The 18,718-nt window shown below is 36.5% G+C and overlaps 1 long non-coding RNA gene across 4 annotated transcripts in view; it reads right to left on the bottom strand.

Moving 5' to 3' along the window:
- Positions 1-684: 684 nt before the first annotated feature.
- Positions 685-18,718, bottom strand: part of LOC103163458 — a 54,472-nt gene continuing 36,438 nt past the window's right edge. The window contains exons 4-7 of one of the 4 annotated variants that reach the window (XR_003484819.2): positions 17,486-17,536; positions 16,605-16,664; positions 15,606-15,638; positions 685-765 (exon numbers count right to left, since the gene is read on the bottom strand). This is a non-coding gene — a long non-coding RNA (uncharacterized LOC103163458). The other 3 variants (XR_003484818.2, XR_004769908.1, XR_004769909.1) reach the window with 3 other exon arrangements.

Raw genomic sequence — 18,718 nt, 5'->3', positions numbered from 1 at the left:
CGAACTGACAATCTAGACAATGATGGAGAGGCTACCCTAAATGCCCTTCTCCTATAATGAAACTGATGATTACTTTATATCCCATCCTAGAGCCCTCATCCAGTGGCTGATGAAAACAGAGGCAGACACCCACAGCTATACACTAAACTGAACTCTGGAACCCAGTTGCAGAGAGGGAGGAATGAAGATCAAAGGGGTCGGGACCAGGCTGGTGAAACCCACAGAAACAGCTGACCTGAACAAGGGGTAGCTCATGAACCCCATACTGCTGTCTAGGAGGCCAGCACAGGTCTGAACCAGACCCCTGAAAGTGGATGTCAATGAGGAGGCCTTGGCACTCTGGGGGTCCCCTAGTAGTGGATCAGTATTTTTCTCTGGTGTAAGAAGTGGCTTTGAGAGCCCATCCCCCATGAAGGGATGCTCTCTCAGCCTGGACACATGGGGGAGGGCCCAGGCCCAGCCCTGCCCAGGATGATGAGGTGGAGGACTTTGGGGAGCCCCGATAGAGGGCCCTACCCTCCCTGGGGAGCAGAGAGGGGATGGGGGTGCTGGTTGGGGGGTTGGAGGAGTGGGGGAGGGATTGACATGTGAAGCAAGCTTGTTCCTAATTTGAACTAATAAAAAAAATTTTTAGTTTCATTGAAAATTTCCAATAAAATCTGTGATGTTATTTGTGATGCTCACCCTGTGTCCACTAGAAACTGCTACTTTCTACATGGTCTACTAGTTTTCTTCAGTTTGTGTTTTTACAGTTCAGTTGCTTTCCTGCAACATGAAAAAAGAAGTTTCCAGTTATTACTCAATATATTTCCCATCTCAGACTTGAGAACACTCATTCATCCATAAGGATGATTTCCTTTTAATAAAGAATTTGTAGTTGGAGGACACCATATGAATTTTCAGTTATTTTACTCTCAGAGACACATGAATGAGAAGAGACCATAAATATTGTGCAGATTGATTCTTGCAAACACTTATTTGACAACAAGTGTAAATAACCTCACCCAAGTTCTCATACTCAATTGTATATTCACAGAATTCATGCAAACAGTATTCTCTTGCTAAATTTTTTTTTATTGATCACTATAGCATAACTTACAGAACCAAAATGCAAATGTTAGTTTTATAATGTGATTTTTATTGCTACTTCTGTAGTTATTATCAATATATAATTGTAATTAATGTACAACTGATTAAACAACACAAAGGCAAATTCTGACCAAGATAGTGCAAAAAAATCACTTTATGCTCTTATACCAAAGACACAGACTACTGTGGAGTACTTTGTGGAACTTGATTAAAAGAACTAGGAGACCCCTCAATTCAGTGTACCCTCAGGAGAATGTGCTCTTTAATATGTGTCAAGATGGCTTAGATTAATGTATATTTTTGGTAAAGTGCAAAAAATATTGTGGGAATGCAGAAAATTAAAACATAAAATTATTCCTCACAGAGTGTTACTGTTTCAGAAATATACATGAATGTAGATGCAAGATAAAATACAGAAAAGTAATATTAGTCCTTTGTACTCTCCATTCATCCATACATCCCCTAAAGAATATGTCTGCTCAACGCTATCCAAACTCTTGTTTGCACTTGTGATCAAGAATTTAAATTTTGGCAAATAGTGAGAATTGACACATATAAAAACTAAGAGATTCTTTAACTAATATTGTAGGTAAGAAATTGTACTGTAAATGACAGCTATCTGAATAACTAAGATATTTGAAACTTAATGTTAATGTCTGTCTTTCCTGAAAAGTTCTGATTGCTTAATTCAAAATGCATACTATATATTTTATATATTATGTATGTGTAATATATAGAACCACATATACTTTAACAAAATTACTATTATTATTTTTTTAATTGTTTTTTATTTAGGCTTCAACTTTTTGTTTTTATGTACTTTTTGTTTTACATAGCAACCATGGTTTCCCCACCCTCCTATTCTCCCCTTCCCTACTCCAACCTACCTTCTATCCCCTCCCCACCACACACAATATATACTCCTCCTCCATATCCATTAGATGAGGTAAGGCCTTCCGTAGAAATCAACAAAGCATAGCATATCAAGTTGAGGCAGTACCAAGCTCCTCCACACTTCATCATCTTATGGACTCCAAACAGACAGCAAGGGAGACAGAATTGGACCAGTTTAAGCACTCTGCATCTGGCTAATAGTTGTATGGATTTTTAATTAATTCTTTGATAGTTTCATAAAACATGCTCTGATCATATTCACTTGGTTTCCCAACTCTTCTCTCATTTACCACCCATGCATTCCTACCTATTCTAATTGGTGTTTTTTGCTTGTTCGATTTAATCCTATTAAGACCAAGAATATCTATAATACCAACTTGGGCCATCAAATATTAATGGGCAGGTGACTGGCCACTGGAGAATTGTTCTGTTACCAGGAGCTAGACTCTTTGAGAAAGCTTCTCGAACTTATACCAGAAGGTAATAATCATCACTTGTTGCATGACTTGAAGTGAGCTTGATTCCCTGACTCCTTTCTTTATGTTGAGATTTGGTCTGGCATGGGCAAGAAAATATATATTATTATGGGGAACTTGTCACATGAGAGACTGCCAAGGAGTATCTATATTCTTTTTTGTTGATGTTGTTTCCTTTTTGTAATTTTTTATTAGTTCAAATTAGGAACAAGCTTGTTTCACATGTCAATCCCTTCTCCCTCCCCTCCCCCACCTCACCCTCTCTCCCTGACCTACCCCTGACTCCATCCAACTTCCACTCCCCAGGCAGGATAGGATAGCTCTAAGGGGGCTCACCAAAGTCCACCACATCATCCTGGGCCAGGCCTCCGCCCTCTCCCATGTGTCCAGTCCAAGAGTGCATCACTTAACATGGGATGGGCTCTCAAAGTCCCTTCTTACACCAGGGAAAATACTAATCCACTACCAGGGGCCCCCTAGAGTGCAGAGGCCTCCTAATTGACATCCATGTTCAGGGGTCTGGATCAGTCCTGTACTGGCCTCTCAGACAGCAGTCTGGAGTCCATGTTCTCCCCCTTGTACAGGCCAGCATTTCTCTGGGTTTCACCAACCTGGTCCGGACCCCTTTGATCTTCATTCCTCCCTCTCCGCAACTAAGTTCCAGAGTTCTCTATCCATTCTTCAGTTGAGGGGCATCTAGGTTGTTTCCAGGTTCTGGGTATTAAAAATAATGCTACTATGAACATAGTTGAACAGATGTCCTTGTTGTAGGAATGTGCTTCTTTTGATTCTCTGCCTCAGAGTGGAACTGATGGATCTTGTGGTAGACTGATTCCCATTTTCCTGAGGAGTCACCATACTGATTTCCAAAGTGGCTGTACAAGTTGGCACTCCCATCAGCAGTGGAGGAGTGTTCCCCTTTCTCCACATCTTCTCCAGCATAAACAATCATTGGTGTTTTTTATTTTATCCTTTCTAACAGGAATAATATGGTATCTCAGAGTTGTTTTTGATTTGGGCCATTCTGACAGGAGTAAGATGGTATCTTAGAGCTGTTTTGATTTGAATTTCCCTGATGGCTAAGGATGTTGAACACTTTCTTATGGGCCTGTCAACTATTATAGATTCCTCTATTGAGAATTCTCTATTTAGTTCTGTACCCCACTTTTTAATTTGATTGTTTGGTGTTTTGGTGACTCACTTCTTAAGTTCTTTATATATTTGGGATATCAGCCCTCTGACAGATGTGGGGTTGATGAATATCTTTTCCCGGTCTATGGACTGCCATTTTGTCTTACTGACTGTGTCCTTATCCTTACAGAAGCTTCTCAGTTTCAGGAGGTCCCATTTATCAATTGTTGATCTCAGTGTCTGTGCTACTGGTGTAATGTTCAGGAAAGCAGTCTCCTGCACCAATTAATTCAAGGGTATTTCCCACTTTGTCTTCTAATAGGTTCAGTGTGGCTGGATTGATGTTGAGGTCTTTGATCCATTTGGACTTAAGTTTTGCACACGGGGATAGACATGGATCTATCTGCAGTCTTCTACATTTCAGCATCCAGTTATGCCAGCACCATTTGTTGAAGATGCTTTCTTTATTCCATCATATAAATTTAGCTTCTTTGTCAAAAATCAAGTGTTCATAGGTATGTGGGTTAATATAGGATTTTCAACTCTATTTCATTGGTCTACCTGTCTATTTTTGTGCCAATACCAAGCTGTTTTCAGAACTTTAGCTCTGTAATAGAGCTTGAAGTCAGGGATGGTGATGCCTCCAGAAGTTCCTTTATTGTACAGGGTTGTTTTGGCTAACCTGGGTCTTTTGTTTTTCCATATAAAGTTGAGAATTGTTCTTTCAAGGTCTGTGAAGAATTGTGCTGGGATTTTGATGGGGATTGGATTGAATCTGTAGATTGCTTTTGGCAAGATTGCCATTTTTACTATGTTAATCCTACCTATCCAGGAACATGGGAGATCATTCCATTTTCTAGTATCCTCTTTAATTTCTTTCTTTAGAGATTCAAAATTCTTACAGTACAGGTCTTTCACTTTTTTGGTTAGTATTACTCCAAGGTATTTTATGTTGTTCATAGCAATTATAAAGGGTGATGTTCTCTGATTTCTTTCTCCACGAATGTATCATCTTTATATAGTAGGGCTACAATTTATTTGTGTTAATCTTGTATCCTGCCACTTTGCTGATGCCGTAAAATCCTTTGACAAAATCCAACACCCCTTCATGATAAAGGTCTTGGAGAGATCAGGGATAACAAGAACATATATTAACATAATAAAAGCAATATACAGCAAGCCAACAGCCAACATCAAATTAAATGGAGAGAAACTCAATGCAATTCCTCTAAAATTAGGGACAAGAGAAGGCTGTCCACACTCTCCATAACCTTTTCAATATTGTCCTTGAAGTTCTAGCTAGAGCAATAAGACAACAAAAGGAGATCAAGTTGATACAAATCGGAAAGAAAGAAGTCATACTTTCACTATTTGCAGATGATATGATAGTCAACATGAGTGACCTGATAAACTCTACCAGGGAACTCCTACAGCTGATAAATGTTTTAATGGATTTTAAGTCTCGGGATTTCCAGGATTCTAAGAGATAGACTCATAGCATATAATGAATTATTTCAAGAGGATTTCATGGAAGAAGCAATCTTAATAAGCCTTGAACATGATTCAAATGGACATTTATCTTTACCAAATGAAATTCCCAGTTCCAGGACTGAGTTACATCTACTTTAGTTGTTGGTGAAAGAGATCCTATGGGAATCCCCAAACAATCCAGGCTTTTTCAAGATTATTTCTTGCTCTTCTATTGCTTCACAACTCACTGAACATGGAGGAATGGAGCTGGTATCTACTTAGTGCCTTGACTCCTACTGACTAGTGTTCCTGGTACTCTGCACTCTACCAAAGAAGAAAGGTAAACAGCACCCTGGCTACAAATCCTTAGACTTACAATGCTGACCAGCATACCAGATGTGCTAGCACAAAAGTGTCTTGTGGGACTAACCAATCAATATCAAGTTGGATTTAAGGCCCATTTCATGAGATGGAACCTATCCCTGACACAGCTCAGGTGGGCAAGAACTTGAGACTAAACATCCCGGAAACCTAGGGAAAACCTGCTCTTCTAGAGCAATAGGGACAACAAAATGGATCCTAAAAACAGTCTGCTATAATCGTAGATCAGTTTGTTGTTCAACCATCTTCAAAGAAGCTTCCTTCTGCAGTAGATGGGTAAAAATACAAAGACCCACAGCCATTGAATGAGAGTGAGAGACCTTGGAACACTAGATACTAAATGTGATATCTCCATCAATTTCCTTGCATCCCTGCTCTGTTACCATCCTGGAGAAGAGAAGGAGGAAAGAATTTGAGACCCAGAGGGAATAGAGGACACAAAAAAACAAGGCTGCCTAATCAGCAGGACCAATGCACATATGAAATTACTAATATTGTGGCAGCATAGGACCTGCAAGGTCTGGGCCTGATTGGGACCCAGGACTGAGAGTAGAAGTGGACACAAGCCCAAATCTCTAACCCAGAAGCTATCTATAATTGACAATCACTCACAAATGGAAAATTTGTTTTAATTAGTAGTCACCCTGCATAAACAAAAAAAATTTAAGGCCTGTCCTGCTGCCAAACAGTAGATGCCCGACACAAATCAAAGTCAATGGTATTTTTGAGTTATTTTAATCTCATTTTTTATCTCACCCTACAAGTCTGTTACTTACATATCATAGTTTCCTATTTTGCATTTCTTAAGAAATTTCTGTGTGCCAATGTTTATGTTTCTCCATCTTTATGTGTTTCTTGTTCTTTTTATTTGGTTCTTGTTTTTCTGCTCATTTGTTTTTTCCTATCCTTTTCTGTAACAGTAAACTTTTACTCCAAGCCACCCGAGCCTTGCTTCCATGTGGGCACTTTCTGCCAGGCCGCCCAAGTTCTGCCTGCTGCACATTAAGGTCCCAAGTAACACAGAGACTTATATTAGGGACAAATGCTGCTTAGCCAATGACTAGGATTTCGCCTCTACTAGCCCAGTCTTAATTATCATAAATCTATATATTTTATAAGACATCTTATGGTGGATGCCTTCTGCTGGTGTGCTCTCTTGCCAGCGGATCACATGGCAACTCCAGAGCAGAGACCAGGAGGAAGAGAGAAGGGGCAACTTCCTTCTTGCCCTTTCTTATATATGAGTCTCCCTGCTAAGTCACTTCCTGCCTGGATCACCAGTTCTTTACTACATTTCCCAGAATCCTCCTTGACTCCTAGTCTCGACTAATTTGCTGCCTCATTGGCCAAACAGTATTTTATTTATCATCCAATAAGACAACCTGATACATAGAAGCACTTCCCCCATCACTTTTCAGGTATGGTTTATATATATATATTTTTTTTTCTAATGAGAGAGAACAAGGAAGGATGTCATTTCAGTTGGGTGAGGAGATGGGAGGAACTGGGAGGAGATGGGGAAACCATAATCAGAATGTTTTATATGGGAAAACAATATATTTACAATTTTAAAAGGCAAAGGAATATGAGTGAATTTTGGACAAACAGAAATATCTACAAAGTCTGCATTTTAACTTCATTGTGTCAAAATCAGATCACATATAAACAAATGTGAGTCCTACCCATGATGTGATGTAGACTGTGTCAAAGGTAATTTTGTATTCATTCTTCTTAGATTACTCTCTGACAAAAAACTATACTTCACATATGGTGTCATATGTTTCTCTTTGCTTGTTTTAGTCTCCTGCAGAATGAACTATGGAAGTAGAGGTTATTCTCATTTTGCTCTCTCACAACTTCATCTATCTATATTTCAGCTCAGATTATCGTTGGATATATCAAATTAATAACCAGCTAGATCATGGTCTGTGAATCAATTTTTTAAGAATAACATAGATTGTATAATATAGATAAATGATGAAAATCACTTTCTTCACTTGCTTTGTCTGCTGATGGACTCATGACAAAAAAGAACAATTTTCAGTTGGAGAAGTACCTCTATAAGAATATAAAATGTGTTATCTCTGTGCTGTACCTATATGTAGTTTCTTTCATTTTGTCAAGAAGGTCATATAGAGAAAAAATTTCCCAAAGTCACCTTGTATTAAAGAATAAGTACATGTCAGATATTTGAGAAGTTCTAACTGTAACCCATGGCATATTGGTTCTAAAGGCAAGTCTTTTTAGATGCTATCTTCAATTACATCCAAGTATTTAATAAACTTCACAAATATCTATATCATTCCTATCACATACTATATATAACTACTTTGTCACTTGTTTTAAAAAACACAAACACAAATAATCAAAGATGGCACATGTATTTTTCAGTCATTCATCATAACTTCTATTTTCACTTTTATCAAATCTAAAACTTTAATAAAGTAAACCATATTTGAGCTGAATGCATAAGTTTAATTAAATATAATGAACATCAGTGTCTCTGAATAAGGTGGGTCCTAACTCTGTGGATTTTAGTTTTTCATTTTGTCATTAAATAAACAATGGGCTCTCCAGTTATAATAACAAACATCAAAACAAACAAACAGAAAAACAACAGCAAAACCATTTTCAGAACATATAATTCAATTAATCCATGAGGGAAAACTGTGAGATGTGCATTTTAAATGAATATCAGGTTTGATGTACATTTCTAAGAAAAATTAAAATGCTTGAGATGAAAAATAGAATAGAAACAGAAGCCACCAAATAATGGAGTTTATTTTAAATTTCTCTTCATCATATTTGGCAAGTAATGGAATTGGGGTGGGATTTTAAGAAATCACCACCCTGGGCTTTGGAGAAAAAATAAAAAGAACTTGTCCACCTCTGAATTATAAGTAAGTTTTATATACTTGGAGAGGAAAAAAGCTCTGCCTAATGTTTGGCTTTGTTTCTCTGCCCCAGATCCCATCAGTTGCTAAATGAAGCCTCTCTGATGACAACTGTGCCAGTCACCAATCTGTGAGTATAGCAGAATATCCCTAGGAATCATTTCATTGATTTTTAAATATTATTTGTGAATTGTCCTTTAAAGAAAAAAAACATGAATCATTAGTTAATGATTAAATATAACAAGGACTAATTAATCATCTCCATTGACTAAGATAGTAAAGCTAGAATATGTTAAAACCCTGAGCACACTGTCCTAACTATAATGCTGCTGTATGTTCTCTTTAATAACCTCTACTTTCACACTTATTTATACTTTGCATTATATGTTAAAAGTGATTTTTAAATAAATGTAATAACAAAAATGTTAACAAGATTAACCCAGGCATGGCGGCATATAGCTTAAATCTCAGAATTCTGGAGACAGAAGTCGGTGGATCTCTGTGAGTTATGTGCCAGTTTGGTCTACAAAGCAAGTTCCAGGCCAACAAGGGCTACATGCTGAGACCCTGCCTCAAGAAAATGTGCTATGGTGCTGCAGTCGAGGTTAAATTAAGTGGCAGAAAGCTCAGCAGCATATTTAGCTTCTTGGGCTCCATTCCCAGCACTGTAATAACCCCAAAACTTCTGCCTGACTTCAAATGCCACCCTTCAGTTTCTTAGCTGTGTGGTCTTCAACACGTTGTTTGATGTCTCTACATTTTCAGGCCCACAATTTCAGGTGTTTAAATCCAAGGTCATTAGGTCATATATATTGCTTTGGGTCTGAGTTAAGACAGGGGAGCATGAAGTAGAGGAGGCTGTTCCCCTCATGAAGCTCCTAAAGTCCTGTGCAAGAGGAGAACAAAGTGACCATGAGAAATATTCCTGGGACATGATGGGTTCTCTAGAGTTAGGATAGGTAGTATGAATGTGATCGATTACAGCATGTTGGTGACTACGAATGTATAGTTTGTTTTTCTTTAAATAGTTACATTCTGAGCATGAAAATATCACACTGTTTATACAAGCATAGATGAGGAATGATACACAGATACGTGATGTTCCAAGGTCCACTGCATTACTGAAGAGCACACATGAACCAGGAAAGTTCATTCCTGGAGCTGGCTGTACCAGTGGCTGGGAGCTAGACCCTTGGAGAATCTCCTCTTCCCAGCAGTTGTTTCTGTTTATATTAGCACTTAGGTTGGACCTTGTGAATTTTGTAAATTTATGGGTTTTCTAATACTTTTTAAATTTGGGGTAATACTAACCAAACAAGTGAAAGAACTATATGACAAGAACTTTGAGACATTAAAAAGTAAATTAAAGAAGATACCAGAAAATGGAAAGATCTCCCATGCTCTTGGATAGGTAGAATCAACATAGTAAAAATGGCAATGTTACCAAAAGCAATCTACAGATTCAATGCAATCCCTATCAAAATCCCAGCAAAATTCTTCACCGACCTTGAAAGGACAATCCTCAATGTTATATGGAAAAACAAAAGACCCAGGATAGCCAAAACAACCCTGTACAATAAAAACCTTATGGATGCATCACCATCCCTGACTTCAAGCTATCCTATAGAACTATAGTAATGAAAACAACTTGGCATTGGTGCAAAAATAGACATGTAGGCCAATGGAATCGAATTGAAAACAATGATATTAACCCACACACCTGTGAACACCTAATCTTTGACAATGAAGCTAAAACTATGCAATTAAATTTACTTCCTTATTCCATACATCTCCACACATTCCAAAAGAGGGACTGCTTAAAATTGGGAGAATGGCTCCCCAAATATCCCACTGATGTGTAAAAGTGGAAAGTGTTAATTTAAACTAAAAGAAAGAAAGGAGAGTGGGAGGGAGGGAAGGAGGGAGAAAGGTAGAGGAAGGACGGAAGCAAGAAAGAGAAAGGAAGGAAGGAAGGAAGGAAGGAAGGAAGGAAGGAAGGAAGGAAGGAGGGAAGGAAGGAAGGAAGGAGGGAAGGAAGGAAGGAAGGAAAGAAGGAAGCTGAAAATATGACGCAGCAATTACGAGTACTTGCTGCTCTTCTAGAGGGCCCAGGTTTGATTCCTAGCCACCACAGGTGTTTACAACTATATATAACTGTAGTCCCAGGGAATCCAGCATCTTTCTCTGGCTCTTGTGGACAGTGGCCATGCAATTGATGGTCTAATATACAATCTTGAAAAACATTGATCAACATAATAAAACATAGCTATGCTAATACAATTACCAAGTGAACTTTATTTTTCCCATAATTCACACATTCCACATAAATGTGTTGCTATCCAACTATGTATCAAACATTATCAAGTGCTGAAAACCCAAATAAAATAAAATAAAATAAAATCATGTTTTTCATAGAAAAGTATAATGAAAGACTACTAATAACAGATATATAGTCAGAGTTCTGAAATAATTCAGAGGTTTACTGTACCAGAGGTATCTTTTTAAAACATTGAAATTATTTTAACAGAGACTCAAGAATGAGAAAATAAGCAGTGTATCTTAGAAAAACAAGAGGTGGAAAAAAAAGAAACATTGCATTCAGTAATGGCCTATGTAAGAATGCAGGAACAGCCAGGCATTGGTGGTGCACGCCTTTAATCCCAACACTCGGGAGGCAGAGGCAGGTGGATCTCTGTGAGTTCGAGGCCAGCCTGGTCTCCAGATCAAGTGCCAGGATAGGCTCCAAAGCTACACAGAGAAACCCTGTCTCTAAAATCCAATAATAAAAAAAAAAGAATGCTGGGGGACATGTGACAGAAAAGACACTTCTCTTGACTATGACTATGCAAACATGTGGACATAAGTATCTTCTCATCTACATTCTTTCACCTCCTTACAGAATGTGTTTACAGACTGTGTCCAAAGGAAGGAAACTGTGGACTCAAACAATAGATATGGCTGAGGAGTTACAAATAAATCTTCAATTTGGAACACAAAAACAGTTCCCAGATGCTCTCATGTATTTAAAATTCTGGTCTTCTACTTTTGTTCTGAATGTTCTGCATAACTCAAAGAGAACTAAATATATTTTAAAACACACATGATGAAACCTACTTTAAACTATTTATAACAAAAACAAAGGAAAATTATTTGTAAAGAGAAGTGGTATTATTGTTTTATTGCCTAAAAGAAAAATAAATGTCAGCTTCCATGTGATGAATGTCATTCAGATAGGTAGATAAAATAGAGAGATGAAGATAGATAGATAGATAGATAGATAGATAGATAGATAGATAGATAGATTTCAGTTTTTTTTAATGTGATGACATTTTAATGAGTATCATAGGTGAACCAGGAAAACACATTGCTTTTGAAAGACTGAATTAAAATATAACTTACAAAGTTTCTTCTAGAGCCAAGGAATGGAGCAATGAAAAGGGTAATGTGATGACCATCTTGTAAGTGATGGTTTATGAGTGCATCCTCAGTGTCTGTGGATGATTTACAAGGGGTACCTGTCATTACAGTCAAAAGAGCAGCCGCTTTCTAGATTATATATCTCTATAAGTCATTGTGGTTGTAATGTGCAAAATGTATGATATTTCTCTACATCCAAGTCTCTTTATTAGTGGCACAGATATCTCATGTGTTTCTATTATATGTCTTTGTTAATTTTAAATGTAAATATTCTATTATCAATTTTATGATATAACCTTGGTATAATGCCCTGAAAATTTAAATACGCTTCAAAATTCTTTAACCCCCAATGGAAAGCATACAGAAAGCAACAACCTTTGAGATCACATGATTTGAAACAGTCATGACATGATACTGTTTTTGAAAAAAATAAAAAGCATAGTCTAGGAGGTATATTAAGTAAATCATAAGGTTTTTACATGGTGCTATGTAATGACTTGGTTGAGCATGCTGTGAGTACTTAGGGATTAAGCCATTCTTTGCTAGATGCCAAGAAAAAGTGGATGTCACTCTGCTGGACTTCTAATTCTTGGCAAAAGCTCTTTCCAAACACAGTAAGAAATTAAAAGCTCAGATGATTGGATTACTAAAATGTATAATGGTCAAAATGAACTGCAAAGTGGAAGTGTTTCAGAAATCCTGAGTTGTCTTGGACACAAAGATAAGAAAAGTGGAGTGTTTCAAAGTATTAGGGTCTGTTTTCTAAAATACTTTTATATAGCTATAATTCCTATCATTTCATGTTATCTTGGCATCTTCTCATAAAAAGGGCAATAGCTATTTGGCTGTCATTGATTCAAAGGTTTCATGAGTTTTCATAGATGCATTGTCATTTATAACACAAAAACAAGAGACAACGGGGAACTACAAAAGATGCCAGTATTATCTATATGGTTAAACAGTTCAAACAACCCTGGCAATTTAAACACATGCATACTGATGCGTGCACACACACACATTCTGCTTCTTAGTAAATAACTTATGAAAACTCAAGGTTAAAATTAATTTTAAATAAATCTCTGAGGAATATGAACCAGAAAGAACCTAATAGTTGCCCACTGTTTTGATTTCCTAATGGCATTTAGGAGCCATTGATGGAGATTCCCACTAAAGAAGGCTCTATCTACTCTATGCTATGAGTCCTGGACAGTGTTTTGGGTTTGGATCTTCACTTTTTTCTATGAGTACCAAATCTCGTCTGTTCTACTCTAAATAATGTCACATTCCACCATCCCAAATAATTGCATTTCCGGAGAAAAGGAGTCATCTAATAGCAAACAGCATGGTGTAGTTGTAATTCACCCTGTAGTTTTTATTATAATTGTTCTCACAATAACAGTATGGAATAAAGAGTATGCTCTCTCTTTGTTACTGATAATGGTACTAGAGAAGAGGGCACTCTTATGCCTAGAACCCAGTCTTTAAAAAAGTTGTACCAGATGGAGCTCCAAAGCTGAAAGGAGAAGTGGACACAAGCCAGAAGCTATCTCTGATAACCACTTACAAATATAAATTTAGTTTTCTCTGAAAGAGTTTCACTTGCAAATGAAAAATGAGTTTTCTCCAAAGAAGACTCACTGGGGAAGCAACTACTCTTAAGGGCAGAGCACATGCCCAACAGTAGATCATCAACCGAAAATGCCCTCAACAGCATGTTTAGAGATTCCTTATGTCATAATGTCATGTAACAGGCTATTTTCTTTTTCTTTTTTAAATTATTTTATCTTTTTTTTTATTTTTTCTCTCTTTTTTATTTTACCCCATGCATACATTGTGGATTCCAGTTCTGTGTTTTTATGGGATTATGAGTATGCAAACAAATGTGTCCCCGAATCTATATCTGCTTCTTTGGATCTTTTTCTCCTGTTTGTTTGCTTTATCCTAATCTGATGTGTTTCTTTTGATTTTATCTTTCTTATTTTATTATTATCCCTTAGAGGACATTTTTTGTTTTGTTTTCTGTGAGAGATGGAAAAGGAGTGAATCCAGGTAAACATTGAGGTAATGTAAAAATGGGCGGAGTAGGAGAAGGGAAACCATAATTAAGAATCATAATAGGAAATAATTCTCCTTTAATAAAAAAGAAAAAATGTGCAACATAAATATGATTCCTAAGTTATAATGATTAATCTCACTCATAAATTAATGGGCAGATCTAGTGGTGGATATAGGTGACACCTTGACGGTCCTTTACCTCCCCAAGGGGCTTTTTCCTACTCAAATTCTCTGTTCCACTTCTCACATCCCAAACCCTGCATCATACATCTTTTGGACTGCTAATGCTTCCCTGTCTTGTAACCACTCAGGGGATAGTGCTGATTCCTATGTCTCCATGGCATGTAGAGAACAACCTGCTTCTATCCACTTACTGGGATACAAGAATAAAACCACTCTTTACATCTTAAAAGGAAAAAAAACTGCAGTGCTTAAGGTGAAAATCATGTATGTTTAATACACACAATTATACATATATCTGTACTATACAGGTACACATAATAATATGTATGTGTAATATGAACTTAGCCTTTTCTGGAAACCTTTCATATGTGAGATTCTAAGCATATATATTGAGGATGAAGCATACTTTCAGAGGCACTAAAATTTTCTTTGGTTCCTTCTTTTATGAACTTTATTTGGACTATTTAAATTATGTAAATTGATCAACTGTATTAATTTAAACATGGATATACCAATGATGACTTCTTGAGAAATGTTTCAATTACATCTTCCTATCTAGAAATAAATAAGAACAAATAAAAAAGAACACATAGAGATCATCTGAGAATTAAACTCTTTCAATTTCATCATGTAAACAGGTATCTTTCACAAAAATGCCATTTACCTGCTGATGTTAAAATACTGTATAAATCTAAGCTATGCTTAATTTCTTTCATTTTATTTTGGTTGTTGGAATTTTTTCTTCTTTCTTTCTTGCCCCCTTCTAAGTTTGCACATGACTATATTTATTGCTACCAATTAAACTTGAGATATTACAATGGTAATAAAAATGTCATGTAGGATTTGCTTATGTATTTTTAAATGATATTAAAAGTGAGTTGTAAACTAGAGTGCATAAAAGAAAAATGTCCACAGGTATTGATCTTCCTTAAATAAGAATGCTTTGCTGTCACTGTGGTAGGAAGGCTTGCCACAGGTGTGTGGACAGCTCATTAACTTATGATGAAGTGGCCTATTTTTAGACAATTAGAGAATTAATATACTATATGTTTTCTTATCTTTGAAGCCTACAGAATACTTCTGCAAGGTTTATTATAAATAGTTACATAAATCTTTGACCTTGAATTGTTAATTCAATTCATACAAAGAGACAAACTTTAAATATCTATCTGAAGAATTCCACAAGTAAAGTGACATACAGACTACAATACCCCAAACTATATTTCATCAATTGTCACCATGAGGCAAAAAAATTAAAAATAAAAGAAGCAGTTATATTAGTTTTCATTTTCATTTCTCTATTTGTACATAGCCCCAGCCTGGCCAATATATCACAGTCTCTAAAAAAGAGAAGAGTGGAAATAAAACACTGGATCTAATATTTTAGAAGTAAACAAAAGTTTTTATTTGACCAAAAATTCTTAATACATAGATAAATAAAATTATCATCCACTATGTAATGAAAAATATTATGGGGGAGCCTCCATAGGTTTAAAGAGAAATGGGGCACTAGGGAAATGTCCAGAAATCCACAAGGATGACCCCAACTAAGAATCTAAGCAATAGTGGAAGGACTACTTAAATGTCCTTCCCGTACAATGAGATTGATGATTACCTTAAATGCCATCCTAGAGCCTTCATCCAGTAGCTGACGGAAACAGAAGCAGAGATTCATAGTGAAGCACTGAGCTGAACTCCTGGAATCCAGCTGTGGAGAGGGAGGAGTTATGGGCGAAGGAGTCAAGACCATACTGGGGAAATCCCCCAAAACAGCTGACCTGAGCAAGTGGGAGCTCATGGACACCAGGCAGACAGCTGGGAAACCAGCATAGCACCAAACCAGGCCTCCTGAAATTGGGTGACAGGAGGCCTGGGCAGTCCATGGGATCTCTTGCAGTGGAATCAGTATTTATTTCTAGTACACAAATTGACTTTGGGAGCTCATTCCTCCATGTAAGGATACTCTCCCAGCCTAAATACACTGTAGAGTGCCTAGGTCCCACCCCAAATGATGTGCCATATTATGGTGATCCCCATAGAAGGCCTCGCTCTTGCTGGGGAGTGAATAGTGAATGGCAATGGGGCAGGAAAGAGTGGTTGATAGGAGGCATGGGAGGATGGGACAGAGAGGGAACTGGGATTGATATGTAAAATAAGATGGTTTCTAATTTAAACAAAAACAAACTGAAAAAGACATGATTAATAAACAGAAAGAGGTAATAAAGACCCCCAATGATAAAAAAAAAACTACTTAATACATTCCAATTTTAAATAAGAATTTAAAATGTGTGTGTCAAGCAAGTGGAGTAAATATCAAACAATTTTCAAAATAATAAAGCCATGTGTGCATAATTCTATGATGTTCAAACATTAAACAAATAGTGCTATTATATATGCTGAATGTCATTTGGGTTGCTTGTGATTTTTCTATGTAGTATATGACCTCATTGTCACTTGTAATGTTTCATCCTTCTACTTGAATTGCATGCACCTATCTTCAATAATTTAATTTTATTCCAAAGTTATGTTACAATCATGAGTATCTTCAGTCATATTTATATTGACTGTGTTATTATTTATAAAATATTGTAGCAATCTGATGACAATGACTCACAACTCTTCTTCTTGGGGTATTCTGAATCATTCTTGAGCTCTGGAAATTCTCCCTCTGGACCTATATTTAGAAGCAAGACAGAACTTTATTCTCTTTTTTGTTAACCTCATTGACTCACTTGACTTTGACCATTTCTGGTTTTCCCAAGCAACTCTCTTCATGTTTCATATTTGAAGTTCTTCAGTATCCATAAGAAGGAACAGTTTATATAACTGACAATAGCATTAATCCTGCCTTGCATGGAAACATTCATTTAGCCTCCATGTTTCCATCAGTCTTCTTTCCCAGTCACATGCCAAGGATACAGAAGGATAAGACCAGTATTCCAGCCTTACTCTGCTGGCATCCACACACATGGCCAAGTTGAAGGTACTATGTCTCTTTTGGAAACATTTTCCAGGTACAAGATAATGTAATTTTTTATTGAACAAGTTATAAAGGTAAATGGAACTGAAGAATATATTGTAATATTAATACCACTTTTGTCATTCAAATCTATCTAGAAATTAATTGATTGATATGGGGGTACCCAAGTTGGCACTGGAACTTGTACCTAGGAATGTGGCATGAAACCTGAGGACTATTAAGTATTCACCACATTTTCTGCATTTTCCCCTCCTTGGCATCCACAGCAATTCCTGATGAATGGGAATAGGGCATCCAAGTCCTAAATGAGAACCCTTCTCAGTTTTGCTCATCCTTGCTGTTTTTCTCTTGATTGGTCCTTAAGTTTCACCTATTTTGCATACATTTAGAATCCACCTAGGGTTCATACACCCCCACTAAGCACAGCATCTTCTCCAGAACCAACTTTCAGATATCTTTGTCTGTTCCTTTCCCACAAAGAGCTTTTGCCCTAAAACTCACTATATCCTGCTCACCTTCCACACTCTGCATTGTCTATGCTTCTCATTCTTCTTAGTTAAAATAACCTTGTGGGGAAGAAAGTATGAATCACTATTATTTTTATTTAAAACCTTGAAATGTCGTAGACTGAATAATTAAAGAAATCTAATTTTCAGTTTTGTCTCTTTCATAAAAATTAAAGTCTTATAAATAATTTTCTCTGTGAAAACATACCATTGAATACAATCCTCCATGAACTATGCCTATTTTAAAGATTAAGATGATCAAAAATTATCTGATTCTCTTATTAAAATTTTGTATTTATTAGATTTTTAAAATTTTTTGCATAAGTCATTGTATAAATAGAATTTATATATATATATATATATGTGTGTGTGTGTGTGTGTGTGTGTGTGTGTGTGTGTGTGTGTGTGATATAATTTATGTTAAAATGTCCATTATTTTCTTTGGTATAAGAATCCACAGAACCAAAAGCAGCATAAGAATGACAAATAGGAGCTTATTGATATAATACCCAGTAGTAAGATGTGCTTTGTGAAACTTAGATTAGGTTAAATAATTTATATTTGATTTTAAAAAGTTAGCTAATCTTTGGCCCACGTTATCTTCAAAGAGCATTAAAAATTAACCTCATCTCTTTCATTACAGAATTTGGTCTGTCTCATCATTGAAATAGCAGCTTACCCATTGTGCTACTATGTATGTATATGTATTCAATGGAAGAATTACATCTCAAAATAGAAATATACCAGATCTAAATATTTTCCTAAACAACTGTCAATTTAGGTATTTAAATTCATATTACTTTGAATTATTATAATAGATATTTAAACTCCCTTTCACTGGATAATAATATCCAGAATTGGCACACAAATTATCCTAAACTGTAGCACTGTTAGAGAAAACCTAATTCAAATACAGCCTGATTTATACTATAATCAATGCTCTTTGGACAACCCTTGGCTTTTCTTATGATCTTAAGATAAATCAGAAGGTTATCCAGTCTTGAATACTCTTATCTTGATGCTCTAGTCAGCTTTCTTTTTCTGTGATGAATGCCACAACCAATAGCAAGTTGGTGAGATTAAGGTTCCTTTGGCTTTCATGACCTGTAATTGAGGGAGGTGAGGACTGAAGCTCAGGTAGGAGCAGAGGCAGGATCAATGGAGAAGTATATTCCCTACTGGTTTGCTTACTATGGATTTCTCAGCTTGCTTTTTACACAACTGAAGACTACCTGCTGAAGA

Source organism: Cricetulus griseus, chromosome 4 (genome assembly GCF_003668045.3).
Source record: "Cricetulus griseus strain 17A/GY chromosome 4, alternate assembly CriGri-PICRH-1.0, whole genome shotgun sequence".
Taxonomy (NCBI): domain Eukaryota; kingdom Metazoa; phylum Chordata; class Mammalia; order Rodentia; family Cricetidae; genus Cricetulus; species Cricetulus griseus.
The sequence above is the reverse complement of the archived record's forward strand: the minus strand, read 5'-3'. Positions and strand labels throughout refer to the sequence as shown.